Source organism: Pleurodeles waltl, chromosome 10 (assembly GCF_031143425.1).
Source record: "Pleurodeles waltl isolate 20211129_DDA chromosome 10, aPleWal1.hap1.20221129, whole genome shotgun sequence".
Classification (NCBI taxonomy): Eukaryota; Metazoa; Chordata; class Amphibia; order Caudata; family Salamandridae; genus Pleurodeles; species Pleurodeles waltl.
This window is the reverse complement of record NC_090449.1, coordinates 756,214,725-756,236,641: the sequence shown is the minus strand read 5'-3', so window position 1 is coordinate 756,236,641 and position 21,917 is coordinate 756,214,725.

Sequence of the window (21,917 nt, the reverse complement as noted above, 5' to 3'; positions counted from 1 at the left end):
CACAGTCCAGTGACTCTTCAGCCCAAGTTTGGTGGAGGTAAGTCCTTGCCTCACCTCGCTGGGCTGCATTGCTGGGGACCGCGACTTTGCAAGCTTCTCCGGCCCCTGTGCACTTCCGGCGGAAATCCTGTGTGCACAGCCAAGCCTGGGTCCACGGCACTCTAACCTGCATTGCACGACTTTCTAAGTTGGTCTCCGGCGACGTGGGACTCCGTTGTGCAACTTCGGCGAGCACCGTTTCACGCATCATCGTAGTGCCTGTTTCTGGCACTTCTCCGGGTGCTACCTGCTTCAGTGAGGGCTCTTTGTCTTGCTCGACGTCCCCTCTCTCTGCAGGTCCAATTTGCGACCTCCTGGTCCCTCCTGGGCCCCAGCAGCGTCCAAAAACGCCAAACGCACGATTTGCGTGTAGCAAGGCTTGTTGGCGTCCATCCGGCAGGAAAACACTTCTGCACGACTCTCCAAGGCGTGGGGGATCCATCCTCCAAAGGGGAAGTCTCTAGCCCTTGTCGTTCCTGCAGTATTCACAGTTCTTCAGCCTAGTAAGAGCTTCTTTGCACCAACCGCTGGCATTTCTTGGGCATCTGCCCATCTCCGAGCTGCTTGTGACTTTTGGACTTGGTCCCCTTGTTCCACAGGTACCCTCAGACAGGAATCCATCGTTGTTGCATTGCTGATTTGTGTTTTCCTTGCATTCTCCCTCTAACACGACTATTTTGTCCTTAGGGGAACTTTGGTGCACTTTGCACTCACTTTTCAGGGTCTTGGGGTGGGTTATTTTGCTAACTCTCACTATTTTCTAATAGTCCCAGCGACCCTCTACAAGGTCACATAGGTTTGGGGTCCATTCGTGGTTCGCATTCCACTTCTGGAGTATATGGTTTGTGTTGCCCCTATCCCTATGTTTCCCCATTGCATCCTATTGTAACTATACATTGTTTGCACTGTTTTCTAAGACTATACTGCATATTTTTGCTATTGTGTATATATATCTTGTGTATATTTCCTATCCTCTCACTGAGGGTACACTCTAAGATACTTTGGCATATTGTCATAAAAATAAAGTACCTTTATTTTTAGTATAACTGTGTATGGTGTTTTCTTATGATATTGTGCATATGACACTAAGTGGTACTGTAGTAGCTTCACCCGTCTCCTAGTTCAGCCTGAGCTGCTTTGCTAAGCTACCATTATCTATCAGCCTAAGCTGCTAGACACCCTATACACTAATAAGGGATAACTGGGCCTGGTGCAAGTACCCCTTGGTACTCACTACAAGCCAGTCCAGCCTCCTCCTAATATCTTTAGTCACCACAATTAAGTCTAACGCCAAAACGTAGAACCCCTCGGCAGAATGTTGCACCATTGAGGTGGCTGCTGCACTCGTCTATCAAAAACATAACATAGAGCCCATCGGGCTGAAAAGTGAAATGACCACACACCTCACCAATAAGGGGTAAAAGGCCGCTTTAATAGAACAGGTCTGGTAAAATACAACCTTGGCATATAGCCTCACAAAACTACCCAGACCTCACTAATACAAAATCATCACCTTACCGCTCCCCCTCCCTCTAAACTGGCCCAACCGCACTACCCCTTGTCGCATCCCCCACCTTGACCCGACTAACCCTTTTACCCATCTGTCCTGCAGTCACCTTATCCCTTTACCCTTGTCTGTGCAAATTCCCTGCCCTCTCCTCTTTCTGATATACCCCTTCCCCCCTGAAAGGCCAATATGCAAATTACAAAAAACACCCTTCCCAACCAGACCTGACTATCAGCGGCAATGACATGAAACAAAAAACCCCACCCTTAACACAATACCAACAAAAATTTAACTAGACCTGCCCTGTTAAAACATAAAAACAGCAAAAATTCTGAAATTCTGAACCAATGGGAAAATAAAGAAAGTCAAAAACAAAGCCAACCCAAAAACACCCTTTCCCCATTAAGAAAACTTAGAAGAATTAAATCCACAACAAAGAGGGAGGGCGGGTGTTCACAAAGACAAAATGCCCACTGGGTGTGACAACGGCCAAAGAGGCCGCCCACACCCAGCCCCTGCCTTTTATCCCCTCTGCCACGTCACCGCCCTATCCTGCCCATAACCCAATCCCTGTTCGGGCTCGTGGAACATTCCACCACAGCCCGATAAACCCGGGGGGAGACGGGCAAGCCCTTTGCTCCCCCCAAGTCCCCATTTGGCACACGCAGACAATCAGTGGTCATGATGGAAAGGAGGAGTCTGGAATGGTGTCCGAGGGGCGATATGGAATCCGTAGTAAAACGTTTCATCATTATAAAGCTATTACTGTCATTTAGGAAGTACGTGCAATCTCGAACGCACCACGATGACTTCAGACAACTGCGCATCACAGGCCCAAAAAATAGCAAACGTTTCTCTGGCGGAATTAAAGTGTTAACGAGATCGAACACAATATAGGCGCATTTGAATATCGGTATTATCACTTTCAACAGTCGCCCTCAGACTTTTGTAGATGGGTTAATGGGAAGGTGCACGAACAGGCAGTACAGGGCGACTTCACGCTTCCGAGTCTTACATTCCATTTTCCTTCACAGCGCATTACATCGAGCGTACTATTGAACTCAAAATGTGTTGCATAAAATATATTTAAAAAAAAAAAAATATATATATATATATATATATATGGCCACTCGTATCCTCTCTACAGCAGAAAGCCAGCAACGGAGGAGAAAAAGTGCTGCGTACAGTGATTTTACATAGATGAAAACGGACGACTGACGCCACAGCGCAGTCCCCAAGAGCTTGGCAGTGAAAATCTCTGAATACTCGCATTGAGGCCACTCCCTACAGTGGCCAGACTAACAATAAGGTATGTCACTCGGCCCTACGGAACGCAGGCGGGGCATGGGTGACACAACAAAACAAAGGCTAACAGGAAAGCGCATTGCTTCCGCCCGGAGAACATCGCCACTCCGAAATTTTGCCACAGAGCCCTAGTCCGTAGACATAGCTTACAGACAGGATTTTATACGACCAAGCGTCGGTCACCGTATCACTAAGGTTAGAGAAAGAAAAGGAACATAAATGCCACGGAAGTGTAACTTCTTGAAACTACCATAAATAAAACGTGCTGGCCCTGGAAAAGACCTCCTCTGATGTTGATTTTTAGTTTACAGAGGGAGTTGGTGGGGAGGAGGGACTGAACACCCACCCACAGTGCAAGGCAAACAGGCCAATACTGAAAGAAAAAGTCCCCTTCAGAAGAGATAAACAGGACATAGTGTAATTACACTGTACTTTGTGCTGCTCCCAAAATGAAAAAGGCAGGACAAAGAGGCAGAACGGACCACTAGCAAGCAAGGGCACTGCAACTAACAAATAAGAACACTGGAACTCACTCCATTGTATAATTTAGTATACAGCAGGCCGAACGCTACCGCTCGACCTAAAAAAACAAGTGAAAATAACATGTGAAATGTTCATAGGTTGTGACTAATAATTATAACCATAAATCCTGATAATTTTATATTAACAGATTGTGAAAATGTGAGAAATGAGAGAACGACATTTAGGAAGAGAGAGAAAAAGACATGTGTCAAGATGGTCCCCAAAACCATATTATTGTTTGTTGTTGGTTCTTTGTTTTTGGTCCTTCATTTGTTTTTATTAATTTCGCTGTGGGTTTTGACTCACAGATCTTTATTCATGCCAAAGATCAGTGGTTTTCTTTGGATATGTGACTATATATTTCATGTCTACCAGGACTGGACTGTCATAATTTGTGAACGAGTGCGCATATGAGCAGGATACAAATTCATCCAGATATGTGCACAATAATTTGGATATTCGTGGGGGATAGGATTTATAGCTGCTGGGCAATACTTTTATCAAACAACTGAATATTAACAAGCGGAAGGTGTCACCAAGGTATATTTGTGAAATAGGTGTAGAGTTCAGCACTATGGGGGTCATTCTGACCCTGGCGGTCATGGACCGCCAGGGCCAACGACCGCGGGAGCACCGCCAACAGGCTGGCGGTGCTCCCAAGGGCATTCTGACCGCGGCGGTACAGCCGCGGTCAGAAACGGGAAACCGGCGGTGTCCCGCTGGTTTCCCGCTGCCCCTGGGAATCCTCCACGGCGGCGCTGCAAGCAGCGCCGCCATGGGGATTCCGACCCCCTTCCCGCCAGCCTGGCACTGGCGGTTTCCACCGCCAGAACCTGGCTGGCGGGAACGGGTGTCGTGGGGCCCCTGGGGGCCCCATTCAGATTTTCAGTGTCTGCGTGGCAGACACTGAAAATCGCGACGGGTGCAACTGCACCCGTCGCACCCCATCCACTCCGCCGGCTCCATTCGGAGCCGGCATCCTCGTGGAAGGGGGTTTCCCGCTGGGCTGGTGGGCGGCCTTCTGGCGGTCGCCCGCCAGCCCAGCGGGAAACTCAGAATGACCGCCGCGGTCCTTCTGAGTTGACCCCCTATATGATGGAGTTGTTTGCCTACAATCTAATTTTGGCTTAGGCCTGCATTATCATTGTTAATTTTGTAGGTATTCAACATAAGCACTTGCTAGAGTTGGTTTCCGAATGAGAACAGTTCAATTTGAGTGATAACACTGATATTTAAATATGGAGGCCTCCTTCTGGTTCCCTTACACACATTTTGTTTTTTTGTCCTTTGTCAATGTCTATTACTATTTGAGAATGTGTTTGCTATGCCCACTTCATCCGTGATCAAGGCTACTGCTGAAACGTGTTGGAGGGGAAGCTTTCTTCCTGAGCAAACAATTTTCAGCAGAGGATGATTGTCTGATATGTATATAACTATTTTATGTATATAATATATATATTGTGGGTGGCAGGCCTGGCTTATAGTGGGTACCTTGTGGTACTTAAACCTTGTGCCAGGTCCAGTTATCCCTTATAGTAGATTAGAGGTGTTCTAGCAGCTTAGGCTGATAGAGGTAGCTATAGCAGAGCAGCTTAGGCTAAACTAGGAGACATGCAAAGCTCCTAACATACCACTTATATCACTTAGCATTATATCATAAGAAAACACAATACTCAGAGTTACTAAAAATAAAGGTACTTTATTTTAGTGACAATATGCCAAAAGTATCTCAGAGGATACACTCCCTAAGGAGGTAAGTAATATACACAAAATATACACACACAAACCAAATCAGGTAAGTAAACAGTTAGAAAAGTAGTGCAAACACTGTAGAACACAATAAAATGGAATAGGGAGAAATAGGCCTAGGGGCAACTCAAACCATATACTCCAAAAGTGGAATGCGAACCACAAATGGACCCCAGGCCTAGTGTGGTGTATAGAGGGTTGCTGGGAGTGTAAGAAAACACTAAGGGGCATATTTATACTCTGTTTGCGCCGGAATTGCGTCTTTTTTTTGTGACGCAATTCCGACGCAAAACTAATATTTATACTTTGGCGTTAGACGCGTCTAGCGCCAAAGTCCATGGAGTTTGCGTCATTTTTTAGCGTGGACACCTACTTTGCGTTAATGAGATGCAAGGTAGGCGTTCCCGTCTAAAAAATTGACTCCGAGGCATGTGCGCCGTATTTACACTCCCGGGCAAAATTCACGCCCGGGAGTGGGCGGGTCAAAAAAAATGACGTCCGGCCGCTTTTGCGCCGTTTTTTATCGCCTGGAAAAGGCAGGCGTTAAGGGACCTGTGGGCTCTGAAGGAGCCCAGAGGTGCCCTCCCATGCCCCCAGGGACACCCCCTGTCACCCTTGCCCACCCCAGGAGGACACCCAAGGCTGGAGGGACCCATCCCAGGGACATTAAGGTAAGTTCAGGTAAGTCATTTTTTTTATTTTTTTTTGTGGCATAGGGGGGCCTGATTTGTGCCCCCCTACATGCCACTATGCCCAATGACCATGCCCAGGGGACATAAGTCCCCTGGGCATGGCCATTGGGCAAGGGGGCATGACTCCTGTCTTTGCTAAGACAGGAGTCATTTCTATGGGGGTTGGGAGTCGTAAAAAATGGCGCAAATCGGGTTGAGGCGAAAAATTTGCCTCAGCCTGACTTGCCCCATTTTTTGGCGCCCAAGCTCCATATCCTCCTACGCCGGCGCTGCCTGGTGTACGTCGTTTTTTTCCACGCACACCAGGCAGCGCCGGCGGCTAACGCTAATTTTTTTCACGCAAAACTGCGTTAGCGCAGTTTTGCGTCAAAAAGTATAAATATGGCCCTAGGGGTGTCCAAGATACCCCACCCCAAGATCCTGAAAAGTAGGAGTAAAGTTACCGTACTACCCCAGAAAGACAGTAAAGTCGAGATAGGGGATTTTGCACGAACAACAACTGACTGCAAAGCACTGAAGACGGATTCCTGGACCTGAGGACCTGTAAAGGAAGGGGACCAAGTCCAAGAGTCATGCAAGTTTCCAGGGGTGGGCAGGAGCCCACTAAACCCCGGATGAAGGTGCAAAAGGTCTGCCTCCGGGTGGAAAAAGTAAAAGGTTCTGCAACAACGGAAGGTGCCAGGAACTTCTCCTTTGGTCAGAAGATGTCCTACGGCGTGCTGGAGGATGCAGAGTCGTTTCCATGCAGAAATACCACAAACAAGCCTTGCTAGCTGCAAGAATCGCGGATGAAGGTTTTGGGTGCTGCAAGGGCCCAGGAAGGACCAGGAGGTGGCCCCATGGAGGAGGAGACAGAAGGGGCGCTCAGCAACACAGAGAGCCCACGCAGAAGCAGGCAGCACCCGCAGAAGCACCTGAACAGGCATTAGGAAGATCTCAGCATGACGGTCGACTCAGCACAACAAAAGGGAGTTCTACGAAGTCGGAGTCCAACTCAGCGAGTTGGGCAATGCAGGATGGAGTGCTGGGGACCTGGGCTAGGCTACGCATGAAGGAAGTCTTGCAAGAGTGCACAGAAGCCCTAGCAGCTTCAGTTCACGCAGTACACAGGATTACTGTCTGGTGTAGGGAGGCAAGGACTTACCTCCACCAAATTTGGACAGAAGGGCCACTGGACTGTCAGGGACATTTGGACCCAGCTCCTGTGTTCCAGGGACCACGCTCGTCAGCATGAGAGGGGGCCCAGAGCACCGGTGATGCAGAAGTTTGGTGCCTGCGTTGGCAGGGGGAAGATTCCGTTGAACCACGGGAGATTTCTTCTTGGCTTCCAGTGCAGGGTGAGGGCAGCCCTCAGAGCATGGACCACCAGGAAACAGTTGAAAAAGCCGTCAGGATGAGGCACTACAATGTTGCTGGTAGTCTTCTTGCTTCTCTACTTTGTTGCGGTTTTCCAGGTGTCCTGGAGCAGTCAGGGGTCGATCCTTGGCAGAAGTCAAAGAGGGAAGTGCAGAGGAACTCTGGTGAGCTCTTTCATTCGTTATCTGGTGAGATGCCCACAGGAGAGACCCTAAATAGCCCTCGGAGGAGGATTGCCTACAGAGAAAGGTAAGCACCTATCAGGAGGGGTCTCTGACGTCACCTGCTGACACTGGCCACTCAGAGCTGGCCATATTGCCCTCACACATCTGAATCCAAGATGGCAGAGATCTGGGACACACTGGAGGAGCTCTGGGCACCTCCCCTGGGAGGTGCTGGTCAGGGGAGTGGTCACTCCCCTTTCCTTTGTCCAGTTTCGCACCAGAGCAGGGCTGGGGGGATCTCTGAACTGGTGTAGACTGGCTTATGCAAGGAGGGCACCATCTGTGCCCTTCAAAGCATTTCCAGAGGCCAGGAGAGGCTACTCCTCTCAGGCCCTTCACACCTATTTCCAAAGGAAGAGGGTTTAACACCCTCTCTCAGAGGAAATCCTTTGTTCTTCCTTCCTGGGACTGGGCTGCCCAGGCCCCAAGGGGGCAGAAACCTGTCTGAGGGTTGGCAGCCGCGGTAGCTGCAGAGAAAACCCCGGAAAGTTAGTTTGGCAGTACCCGGGCTCTATGCCTGAGACCCGGGGATGCATGGAATTGTCCCCCCAATACCAGAATGGTATTGGGGTGACAATTCCATGATCTTAGACATGTTACATGGCCATGTTCGGAGTTACCATGGTGACACTACATATAGGTGTTGACCTACATGTAGTGCACATGTGTAATGGTGTCCCCGCACTCACAGAGTCTGGGGAAATTGCCCTCAACAATGTGGGGGCACTTTGGCTAGTGCCAGGGTGCCTACACACTAAGTAACTTTGCACCTAACCTTCACTAAGTGAGGGTTAGACATATAGGTGACTTATAAGTTACTTAAGTGCAATGTAAAATGGCTGTGAAATAACATGGACGTTATTTCACTCAGGCTGCAGTGGCAGTCCTGTGTAAGAATTGTCTGAGCTCCCTTTGGGTGGCAAAAGAAATGCTGCAGTCCATAGGGATCTCCTGGAACCCCAATACCCTGGGTACCTCACTACCATATACAATGGAATTATATGGGTGTACCAGTATGCCAATGTGAATTGGTAAATTTAGTCACTAGCCTGTTAGTGACAAATTTGGAAAGCAGAGAGAGCATAACCACTGAGGTTCTGGATAGCACAGCCTCAGTGAGACAGTTAGGCTTCACACAGGGAACACATATAGGCCACAACCTTATGAGCACTGGGGTCCTGGCTAGCAGGATCCCAGTGACACATATCAAACACACGGACAACATAGGGTTTCCACTATGAGCACTGGGGTCCTGGCTAGCAGGATCCCAGTAAGACAGTAAAAACACCCTGACACAAACAGGCCAAAAGTGGGGGTAACAAGGCTAGAAAGAGGCTACCTGCCTACACAACCCCCCCCCAAACGAAGGACAATAAGGCTAACCTTGGCCAGTTGAGTCTTTATTGTCCAAGTAGTGATAAGTAGAGGGTAGCTCTGTAATAGATTGGTTACTCCCTTTATCATCCACTACATGGTTACTTGCCCGTGGGATGTGAACCACCCTGTTTGAAGTTTTTTAGCTGGACAACAATGTGAAGTTATATTCTCAGAGTTCCTATTAGTATGTTTGAGTTTAGAGCAGTGGGAATTGTCCACTGGACCTATATCAAATGATGAGAATGCCAGACAGGGATGCTGTCTCACTAAAGCCATAGCTGGGCAAAAACGTTGTCCATATGGCTGTAAGATAGAACAGGGTTGTTGTTTCTCTTGAGTTGGAGCAGGGCAGGGATGCTGTATATGAGCTCCACACTAGGGCAGGGCTGCTGTCCTAAGTGTTGTGAGGCAGTGCAGGGTTGCTGCACTAAAGTTTCTCTGGGAGGTTTGGAGGGATGCTCCATGTTAACTAAAATGGTGCACTTTTTCTCACCAATATTAGTTATCCCACAGAGAGGTACTTCTACCTCAGGGAGTACAGCTGTGCTAGCTGATGGTTCCCTTGGTACAGGTGCCACCCCAGGAGAGGTTTCTCCCACCACAGGAATGGTATCCTGAATGGCAGGGTGGGTAGGGGATACTTTGATGCCCTTTTTTCCTGTTGTTGGAGAAGGATCCTGAGTTTTCAGGCCTTTTTCTCTCCTTTGCTTTTTCATTTCATCTGAAATGAGAGGAAGCAATTCCTCAAGGATACCCAGCATGGCTGCATGGGTATTAAACTCTACCTCAGCCCAACTTGAGATCTCTAGGTCATTACCTAAGAAACAGTCTACAGGTAATCTAGGTGATACTACCACCTGCTTAGGGCCAGTAACTCCACCCCAACTAAACTGAATTAGAGCTAAGGGAAGGAACTTAGGGGGTCATTCTGACCTCGGCGGTAAAAGTCGCTTACCGCCGGCCAGAAGGCCGCCATAACACCGCCGCAGCCGCGGTAAACCGCCACGGTCATTCTGACCCGCAACTGGCAAACCGCCAAAAACCCGACATCCACAAAAATCCGCCACACCAAAGGTCAGCGGGAAACTGGCGATGACCAAACCTCCACCGTCACGCCAACAGAAATATGTCCATACCATTCCGACCCACAAATCCCCGCACCGGCCTTTCAACGGCGGTATTCCATTGGCGGTACACACCGCCGCGGTCAAAATACACACACCTTTACAAAACACATCCACATTGGATAATTCAAAATACACACACCTGAGACACATACACACACCACTCCCACACACCCAATCCAGTATAAAACACACACCCACATCACCCACAAACCCCTACAACCACAATTGCGAGTGAAGGACAGAGAGAGAGAGCACAGCATAGAGTACACCATCACACAGAGGCAAATCACAACATCACCCACACACTTTCCACGCACAAAACACCATACACCACCACACTCACCACACTCTACAAGACATACACCACCCCTCATCTCATCCACACCACCCCAGGGCACCCCAAAGACACCCCAGGTTCTCTGACACAGAACCAAGGGTCATGGTGGAGGAAATAGTTTGTGTAGAGCCCCAGCTCTTCGGGGCACAGGTGCAGCACACCACCATTGCCAGGAAGATGGAGCTATGGCAAAGAATAGTGGACAGGGTCAACGCTGTGGGACAGCATCCACGCAATCGGGATGACATCAGGAAGCGGTGGAACGACCTACGGGGTAAGGTGAGTTCCATGGTATCAAGGCACAACATTGCGGGGCAGAAGACTGGCGGCGGACCCCTACCTACTCCCCCAGAATTCACAGCATGGGAGGAGGAAGTCTTGCACATCCTGCATCCTGAGGGCCTCGCAGGAGTAGGCGGAGGAATGGACTCTGGTAAGTCAAATCTTCACTACTTCATTCCCCCCACCCCACCTGCATGCCAAATCATACCCCCACCCTCACTCCCACCCCCATCACACCAACTCCTTGCTAATGGCTCACCATCACAACCCACCCATCCCAAAACCTAGCCCTGCATGCCTCCCCAAAGTATGGACACCCATCCCCAAAGCATGCCCACTGCACACACCCATCACCCCCACAAGCCACCGTCACAAAAGCCCCCACAAGGGAATGCCAGCACTGGGGGACACGGCCACCCACCCATTACACGAAATGCCACACACAGAAGCAATAACCATACTCTTATACCCCTGCAGGACCCGAACGCCACCACACCGCCACGGAGGGTCCAGAGAGGTCCATCCCACCCCCAGAAGAGGCCCCCAGTGATGACAGCAGCTCTGTCTCCCTGGACCCTAATGACCAGCCCGGCCCATCGGGGACCTCGGGACAGTTGGTTCCCCACAGACAGCCACAGGCTACACTAGACCTAACCCCCTCTGGGAACACCAGCACAGCTCCCACCCAGCGGGCCCATGCCTCTGTCTCCAGGACACGTCAATCAGCAGTGTGTCCACCACTACAGGGCACCCAGGTTGACCCACCACCCCAACAACAACAGGGACCTGGGGGCAGTGGTAGTGGGCACACCGTCCAGGGGACAGAGGCCCAGGGAAACAGGGGAACTGGGAGGGCTGCTGTGCGACAGGGGGGGGACAGGCCCAGGGAACCGACTCTCCAAGAGGCCCTCTCCTCCATCATGGGAGCATACCACCACTCCCAGGAGACGATGGCTACGGTACTGGCCAGGTTCCAGGAGATCCAGGTCATGCAGGAGCAACAGTACATGGGGTTCAGAGAGGAACTGAGTAACATTAGTACCGCAATGGGGACCATTGTCGTGGCCCTAACCCAGATAGTCACCACATTGCGGGACCATGTGGCACCACTAAGGGCCCCTGTCACTAGCCTGGACCAGGAACAGCCTACCACCTCCGCCGGCGCTAGTGAACAGGAGGCCCCCACACAACGACAGGCCACCAGAACCCCACCTCCTGCAGAAGAAGAACCACCCCGCAAGCGGAACCTGAGATCTCACAAGAAGACAGAGTAGGATTGCAAGACCCCCGCCAGCAAACGATACCCCCTGATGTCATCCCACTGTCCCACATTGTCACCCTGTCCAACCTTGAACTGCCCCTGCTCCATCCTTCCACAGGCATATGGACAATGCACCTGTGCGACTGAGAACTGGACTCTGCCATGGACATTACTCCACCATCACCCATCCCTGTTTTACAATCATGTTCCATAAATTTAGCACTTGAATTAAATCACTTTTTGCAATAAAAAAATCTGGAGTCTGCTTGTAATTTGAACAAATGTATTAGACATAACGGTGCCAAAATGTTCAGTTACATTGTGATGACAACATACCACTGTCACACAGCTGTAGTCCATGGGCAAACAAAGCAGAGGTCACGCAGTGGGGCCCACAGCTCTGAAAACGGAAGGGAAAGTCACAACTCAGTTAACAGGAACTGGGGGGGAACTCAGACAGTAGAGAGGCAGGAGACTTTAAGTAAATGTAAAATGGCATGGTTGATTCGTACCTGTGTGCTACTGAAAATACTGTTTGTATCACTGTGTCCCTGTTGTCTGTGTCGTCCCCGTCGTCCTCCTCCTCTTCACTCTCCACAGGCTCCACAGCTACTACAACACCACCATCTGGACCATCCTCCTGCAGGAAAGGCACCTGGCGTCGCAAAGCCAGGTTGTGAAGCATACAGCAGGCCACGATGATATGGCACACCTTTTTGGTGAGTACATTAGGGATCCCCCTGTCATATGCAGGCACCTAAACCTGGCCTTCAGGAGGCCGAAGGTTCTTTCTATAATCCTCCTAGTTCGCCCATGGGCCTCATTGTAGCGTTCCTCTGCCCTTGTCCTGGGATTCCTCACTGGGGTAAGTAGCCACGACAGGTTGGGGTAACCAGAGTCACCTATTAGCCACACACGGTGTCTCTGTAGCTGTTCCATCACATAAGGGATGCTGCTATTTCGCATGATGTACGCGTCATGCACTGACCCAGGGAACTTGGCATTTACATGGGAGATGTACTGGTCAGCCAAACAGACCACCTGGACATTCATAGAATGTTAACTTTTTCTGTTCCTGTACACCTGCTCACTGCCACTGGGGGGAACCAAGGCCACATGGGTACCATCAATGGCACCAATGATGTTGGGGATATGTCCAAGGGCATAGAAATCACCCTTCACTGTAGCCAAATCGGCCACCTCAGGGAAAACAATGTAGCTCCGCATGTGTTTCAGCAGGGCAGACAACACTCTGGACAAAACCTTAGAAAACATAGGCTGAGACATCCCTGATGATATGGCCACTGTTGTTTGGAATGATCCACTTGCCAAAAAATGGAGTACTGACAGAACCTGCACCAGAGGGGGAATCCCTGTGGGTTGGCGAATGGGGGACATCAGGTCTGGCTCCAGCTGGGCACACAGTTCCTGTATAGTGGCTCGGTCAAGTCTGTATGTAAGTATGACATGTCTTTCTTCCATTGTCGACAGGTCCACTAGCGATCTGTACACAGGAGGATTCCTCCATCTCCTTGCAAGTCCCAGCGGACGGTGCCTAGGAAGGACAACATGGAGCACAGAGTCAAGCAACCCACAGGTACGTAACCACAGCTTGCACAGTACACGATTCGCTATGCATTGAGTGGCAATGCAAGGCCTAGGCCTGTGTGACGCCGTAGAAATTCAGCCATGTGGGCCCTTGAAATGGCGGCTGCCTGACCTGTGAAGTGTGACAATGGGATGTGAGGTCAATGCGCTGGCGTGGCACACCGTGGCGGTAGGCGGTCGAAGACCGCGGCGCAAAGCAGCATTGGTTAACATTGAACCCTATGGATCTCAGGAGCCAATGACGATGTGCGCCGGCGGTCACGGTACGCACCGCCGCGGTACGCACCGCCGCGCTGGTGACCGCCATTTTCTAACTGCTTAATCACTCGAGACCTGATCATCCACAGGAGAGGACCTATACTGCAAGTGCTGCTGTGAACTCGGTCTGGAAGAGACAATGGCTGCTGCGACTGGGGAAAGGGCCCCTGCCTTCACATCTGAGGAATTGGATAAACTCGTTGATGGGGTCCTCCCCCAGTATGCGCTACTCTACGGTCCTCCAGACCAACAGGTAAGTACACTGGGAGCACGTAGTATGGGCTATGCCTGTGTTGAGTGGGGTGGATGTAAGATGGTGGGGAGGGGAGCGTATGAGGAGAGCAACGCACGACAGATGAGAGCATGTGCCACATGGCAAGGTTGGGGAGGGGGGGCCACTCACATCGACCATGCAGAAAAGTGATGATATTTCTTTTTCCACCCTGTCCATGTCACATAGGTCAGCGCCCATCAGAAGATCGACATTTGGCGTGCCATCGCCAAGGATGTCCGGGCCCTGGGGGTCCACAACAGACGGGGCACCCACTGCCGCAAGAGGTGGGAGGACATCCGTTGCGGGAGCAGAAAGACCGCCGAGGCTCTGCTGGGGATGGCCTCCCAACGTAGGAGGGATGCCAGTCGTCAATTGACCCCCCTGATGTCCCGGATCCTGGCGGTGGCCTACCCCGATTTGGATGGGCGCGTGAGGACATCACAGCAGACACAAGGGGTGAGTATCAGCACATTCTGCTATATTAGCGCACAGTGGAGGCGTCTGGGTGGGGGAGGAGGGCTGTGGCTATCTCTAGGCCAGGGCGGTTTCTGTAGGCTAGGCCCCTCCGTTAGACATGGCCCTGTGCCCCCGCCCCCCACCTCTGTAGGGTGCTAAGTACAGCTATCCATGGCCCGGGCTCACCTATGTGTGCATTTGTAGGCCAAGTCACAATAATTGAGTAGTGTACCCCGAGTGCGCGGCGTAGTGCAGGGGGCTTCTGTGTCTGTCCTCTCCGCCAACGGTGCCGCCAATGCATGCACTCAACATGTCTTTCTTTCTTCTCTCCCCCCCTTTTTTTTGGTTTTCCTGCTCATGTGTGCATTAGCATCATCAGGCGGAGGAGAAGTGTCATCGGCGCACAAGGGAGCTGCATCTCACATGGGCCCGGAGGGCCCTGCAACCGACTCGGACTTAACCAGTGAGACGGAGGGCGAGGGGGGCTCCACAACGGGGACCCGTGGAGACGTCAGCGACACCGACACGTCCTAGGAAGGGAGCTCCCTTGTGGTGGCGGCACCCAGCGCACCAGCTCCGCCCTCCCAGCAGCCCCTCAGCTTTCGCCCCGTGCCCGCTCGGCCAGGAAGCCGGCCATCTCCTTCGCCCCTGGCACCTCAGGTCCTGCCCCAGTTACCCCTGCTGCCCTCAGTGAGGAGGTCATTGTTGGGCAGTCTACCCTTTTGAATGCCATCCAGGGGGTGGAAAGGGAGGTGCATCGGAGCAATGCATACCTGAAGGGCATTCATTCGGAGTGTTCTCTCCAATGGAATCGGGTCTCGTGTGTGGGCTTTGCCCATGTGTTTATGCACATTGGCCCACGGACAATGGCATGTAGCCAATATGTGCCGGACTTTTGGACTATGTTCATATTCTTCATGTTGTGATTTATTTGTTTTAATAATCTCATATTTCACTTAAGTTCAAATATGCTTTAATATACTTCTATTTTAATGATCATTTTATTTTTTCTTTGAATTATTCCGGGGGTTTGGGGGGTGTAAATCTGACTTGTTGCTCTGCATTGGTGTGTGGGGATTTGGGGGGGGGGTCGCGTATGTGTGTGCCCGTAATCTTTTCTTCTCCCCCCTCCCCTGTGTCGTAGGTGCAGTACTCACCGTTGTCTCCTGCGGCGGCGTTCGTGCTCCTGGTAGAAGAGCAGGTAGACAATCGCTGGTAGGATGTTTAATTCGGGTTCCATGCTGTCCAGATTCCTCGTGGAGTGTATAGAGGTGAGCGTTTTCCCGTTCGTGATCTGTTTCCGCCATGTTTTTATCGGCGGGGCTCGCGCCCCGGAAAAGGTGGCGGATTGGTGGGTCGTGATAGGGTGGGCGGTACATTGTCTGCCGCCTGTCTGTTGGCGGTGACCGCCGTGCTGTTTGTTTGCCCCGCCATGGCGGTCGGAGTGTTAAAGTGGCGGCCTGTGTTGGCGGTTCCCGCCAGGGTCAGAATTCCATTTTTTTACCGCTTGCCTGTTGGCGGGTTGGCCGCCGCTTTAACACCGACCGCCAGGGTTGGAATGACCCCCTTAGTGGAGTTGTGGACATCAATAATCTTGTACTGCTGTCCAATGATGTGTTTTGCAGGAGACACTAGGTTTTCAGTCACCAAAGTGATACTTGCACCTGTGTCCCTGTAGGCCTGAGCCTCAACACCATTTATTGAAACTGTCTGCCTGTACTTATCCATTGTAAGGGGACAAGCAGCCAGTGCGGCAAGGCCAATGCCACTAGGTGTGACAGAAACTGTCTTGGGACTGACTACCCCAGTTTCTATGATGGACCCAAAAGTCAACCCAACTACACCCTTATTTTGACTGTTGCCAGCAGTCCCACCACTATTGCCACTACTGCTAGGGGCAATAGAGCTTGATGTCTTAGTGGTGGTAGGCTCAGGGGGTGTACCTGGGCTGGACTTATCCCCTGGCCTATGGCCTTTATTTTTATACACATAGCACCAAGGCTTTTTAATGTGTGTGGGTTGTGAAGAAGAGGAAGAATTTGATTTATCCCCACCCCCTGAAGAGTGTTTAGGATTTGAAGAACGATCTTTAGTTTTACCTTTATCCCCATGCTTATCCTGAGATTTCTCACCATGTTTCTTCTTGCCATCCTTGTCACCCCCTGTATGAAGTTTTCTGTTCACTCTTGTTCTGACCCATTTGTCTGCCTTCTTCCCCACTTCTTGGGGAGAGGGCAGATCTGAGTCTACCAAGTACTGGTGCAACACATCAGACACACAATTGTTCAAAATATGCTCTCTCAGGATTAGATTATGCAGGCTTTCATAGTCAGTCACCTTACTGCCATGTAACCAACCCTCCAAGGCCTTCACTGAACAGTCTACAAAGTCTGTCCAGTCTTGAGAGGACTCTTTTCTGGTGTCTCTGAACGTAATCTTGTATTGTTCAGTGGTTAAGCCAAATCCATCCAAGAGTGCATCCTTCAAAACTTTGTAGTTATTAGCATCTCTTTCTCTGACTGTAAGGAGCCTATCCCCACCCTTACCAGTGAAAGATAGCCACAAGATAGAAGCCCACTGCCTTTGAGGGACCATCTGTACCATACAGGCCCTCTCAAGTGCAGCAAACCACTTGTTAATGTCATCCCCCACCTCGTAAGGGGGGACTATCTAATGCAGGTTTCTGGAATCTTGCTCTCTAACAGGATTATTATTAAAAACACTGCTGCTGTCACCATGGGGAACTAACCCCAACCTCTGCCTTTCCCTTTCCACATCCAGAGATTCCCTGTCTAAGGCCAGCTGCTGCTGTTTAAGCTTCAGCCTGGCCTCTTCCAACCTCAGCTTTCTGAGGTCCCTTTCCATTAAGTTATCCTCAGGGTGGGAGGGTTGGGAATTGTGAGTCACAGAAGAAATGTGGGAACTGGCAGAGTTGGACCTGTCCCTATCTGGCTGGACTCTAGTAACCTGGCCTTTAGGAGTGAAAGGGCCCCTACTAGTGTGTGACCCCCTCCCACTACCAGTGTCACTAGATGGCCTGTTAGCTGACTGGTCCGTGGAACAACCTTCCCCGGCATCCTCAGGGGACTCCTCTGAGTCTGGCTGGGTAACCCCCTCCTCTACCTCCTGATCCTGGGATGGGCCAGATTGGTTCTGGTCACTTTCTAGGAGAAGGCTAAGGAGAAGATCTTTTGTAGGATTCTTACCAATTGCTAAACCTCTTTCAATGCAGAGACCCCTCAAACTTTTAAAGTTTAGATTCCCATATGTTGCCTGGACAAGTGTGGGAGTAAGCTCTACTGTAGACATGACAGAAAAGGTTTAGGACAGAGAGAGAAAAACGTTTTTTTTAGAACTTTTAAAAGAAAGAATAGAGAAAAACTTTTTCAAACTTTTGAAAACTTTTGAAAGTTCTCAGAAACTTTTTGGAAAGTTTTAGAGATGGAAAGTTAAACTGTTTAGGTTACTGTGTATATTCTGAAGTATTTGGTATATGTCTTTCTGATGAAAAGCACCAATGACAAAGTGGTAAAGCAGTTACAAGTACTTATCCCACCGCTGCACCACCAATGTAGGAGGCTGGTCTGGCTTATAGTGGGTACCTTGTGGTGCATACACCTTTTGCCAGGTCCAGTTATCCCTTATTAGTAGATTAGTAATGTTCTAGCAGTTTAGGCTGATAGAGGTAGCTATAGCAGAGCAGCTTAGGCTGAACTAGGAGACATGCAACGTTCCTACTGTACCACTTATATCACTTAGCAATATATCATAAGAAACACAATACTCAGAGTTACTAAAAATAAAGGTACTTTATTTTAGTGACAATATGCCAAAAGTATCTCAGAGTATATACTCCCTTAGGATGTAAGTAAAATACAAAAAATATACACACAAACCAAAATCAGGTAAGTAAACAGTTAGAAAAGTAGTGCAAACACTTTAAAACACAATAGAATGCAATAGGACACAATAGGCCTATGGGCAACACAAACCATATACTCCAAAAGTGGAATGCGAACCACAAATGGACCCCAGGCCTAGTGTAGTGTGTAGAGGTTCACTGGGAGTGTAAGAAAACACTAAGGGTGTCCAAGATACCCTCCCCAAGACCCTGAAAAGTAGGAGTAAAGTTACCCTACTACCCCAGAAAGACAGTAAAGTCGAGATAGGGGATTCTGCAAATACAACAACTGACTGCAAAGCACTGAAGATGGATTCCTGGACCTGAGGACCTGTAAAGGAAGGGGACCAAGTCCAAGAGTCACGCAAGTGTCCAGGGGGGGACAGGAGCCCACTAAACCCCAGATGAAGGTGCAAAAGGGCTGCCTCAGAGTGGAAGAAGCCAAAGATTCTGAAACAACGGAAGGTGCCAGGATTTTCTCCTTTGGTCAGAAGATGTACCACGGCATGATGGAGGATACAGAGTTGTTTCCATGCAGAAAGAACGCAAACAAGCCTTGCTAGCTGCAAGAGTTGCGGTTAATGATTTTGGGTGCTGTCAGGGCCCAGGAAGGACTAGGATGTCGCCCCGTGGAGGAGGAGACAGAGGGGGCGCTCAGCAACAGAGAGAGTCCACGCAGTAGCAGGCAGCACCCCCAGAAGCACCTGAACAGGCATTCAGAAGATCTGAGCACGACAGTCGTCTCAGCACAACAAAAGAGGGTCCCACGAAGTCGGAGTCCAACTCAGCGAGTTGGGCAATGCAGGACGGCGTGCTGGGGACCTGGGCTATTCTGTGCACGAAGGAAGTCTTGAAAAAGTGCACAGAAACCCTGGCAGCTGCAGTTCACGCAGTACACAGCATTACTGTCTGGCGTGGGGAGGCATGGACTTACCTCCACCAAATTCAGACAGAAGGGCCACTGGACTGTCGGGACACTTAGATCCAGCTCCTGTGTTCCAGGGACCACGCTCGTCAAGATGAGACCGGTGATGCAGAAGTTTGGTGCCTGCGTTAGCAGGTGGAAGATTCCGTCGACCCATAGGAGATTTCTTCTTGGCTTCCAGTGAAGGGTGAAGGCAGACAGCCCTCAGAGCATGCACCACCAGGAAACAGTTGAGAAAGCCGGCAGGATGAGGCACTACAATGTTGCTGGTAGTCTTCTTGCTACTTTGTTGCGGTTTTGCAGGCGTCCTGGAGCAGTCAGCGGTCAATCCTTGGCAGAAGTCGAAGAGAGAAGAACAGAGGAACTCTGGTGAGCTCTTGCATTCGTTATCTGATGAGAAACGCGCAGGAGAGACCGTAAATAGCCCTCAGAGGAGGATTGGATACAGAGAGAGGTAAGCACCTATCAGAAGGGGTCTCTGACGTCACCTGCTGGCACTGGCCACTCAGAGTTCTCTATTGTGACCTCACACCTCTGCATTCAAGATGGCAGAGGTCTGGGACACACTGGAGGAGCTCTGGGCACCTTCCTTGGGGAGGTGCTGGTCAGGGGAGTAGTCACTCCCCTTTCCTTTCTCCAGTTTCACGCCAGAGCAGGGCTGGGGGGATCTCTGAACCGGTGTAGATTGGCTTATGCAAGGAGGGCACCATTCGTGCCCTTCAAAGCATTTCAAATGGCCAGGAGAGGCTACTCATCTCAGGCCCTTAACGCCTATTTCCAAAGGGAGAGGGTGTAACACCTTCTCTCACAGGAAATCCTTTGTTCTGCCTTCCTGGGACTAGGCTGCCCAGGCTCCAGGGGGGCAGAAACCTGTCTGAGGGTTGGCAGCAGCGGTAGCTGCAGAGAAAACCCCAGAGAGTTAGTTTGGCAGTACCCGGTCTCTATCCTGGAGCCCTGGGGATGCATGGAATTGTCCCCCCAATACCAGAATGCTATTGGGGTGACAATTCCGTGATCCTAGACATGTTACATGGCCATGTTCGGTGTTACCATTGTGACGCTACATATAGGTATTGGCTATATGTAGTTCACGCGTGTAATGGTGTCCCGCACTCGCAAAGTCTGGGGAAATTGCCCTGAACAATGTAGGGTACCTTGGCTAGTGCAAGGGTGTCCTCACACTTAGTAACTTTGCACCTAACCTTCACTAAGTGAGGGTTAGACATATAGGTGACTTATAAGTTACTTAAGTGCAGTGTAGAATGGCTGTGAAATAACTTGGACATTATTTCACTCAGGCTACAGTGGCAGTCCTGTATAAGATATGTCTGAGCTCCCTATGGGTGGCAAAAGAAATGCTGCAGCCCATAGGGATCTGCTGGAACCCCAATACTCTGGGTACCTAGGTACCATATACTAGGTAATTATAAGGGTGTTCCAGTGTGCCAATGAGAATTAGCCAGCAGTGACAATTTTAAAAACAGAGAGAGCATAAACACTGAGGTTCTTGTTAGCAGAGCCTCAGTGATACAGTTAGGCACCACACAGGGAACACATACAGGGTACACTTTATGAGCACTGGGATCCTGGCTAGCAGGATCCCAGTGACACAGGCAAAAACAATATGCATACAGGTAACAAATGGGGTAACATGCCAGGCAAGATGGTACTTTCCTACACAATTGCAATTTAGTATCCTTACCAGCAACATATAAATCAGTCCCTAAGTCTCTGAAATGGAAGAAAAAATCCTTCCAGCAGATTGTGGCCTATATGGGTTCCAGAAGGCCCTATAGCCGTTAGATGAAGTTCCTGTCAAGCCACTGACTGTTGGTGGGAAAGCTCAGAGCAGGAAATATTCAAAATTCACACCCAATGCAGGTCATTCACCAGTCACATACCTCTGGCACTTTTACCTAGTGAAGATGTATACCTTCAAACTGAGTTCCTTTTTTGCAGATTGGATTCTGAAAGTGGGGCAAGGCAGAAAACATGACTCTACAAGGCTGGATACCTTCTCAGTGAAGTCAAGCTGAAATTGATTCTCTGCTGCAGAAAACCTCTGGGTTAGAGCACTGTGAATATTTGGACCAACACCAATGCATCTTTGTTGGATTGACTTGGCAGGTGTAAACAGGTCTTCTGCAACTTCTCCAGGCAAAAGATCTGGATACCTTTCTAAGTTCAAGGTTTAAGGCTAAGCAGGATGAGCACTTGGGTACACAGGCCAAGAGTTCTGGGAACTCAGGAACAGTACTTGGGGGTCAGGACTTACACCAACAGACACAACCAGCAGGGCCCATAGCGGGTCCAGGTGGGTCTAGTCAGCTGACTCTTCCAGGAAAGTGAGCTCCTTGCAGCGTTTGTGTACCTGCAGCTTAACATGAGAACAGACCCTTGGACTCCACTTTTTGTCCTAGGTACAAGTGGGAGCAGGTGTAGCAATTATGGTTCTCCTCACAGGTTTCAACAGCAGGTGCAGTCCTTCAGTCTTCCACAGGCCCAGTAGTGTTCTGTAAAAATTATAAAGATGTGCCACATTTATGTATGGCATTCGCCTGTGGAAAGGGGTGACTCTTGGCCCCTCCCTAACTAAGCGGGAAGAAGGTCCCATGGGGAATCCAATCCACATTTGCAGCAGTCCCTCTGTGTTTTACTGAAAACAATCCCAGAGAGTCTCAGTCTACTTAAAAAAAAAAACAAGATGACTACACCTT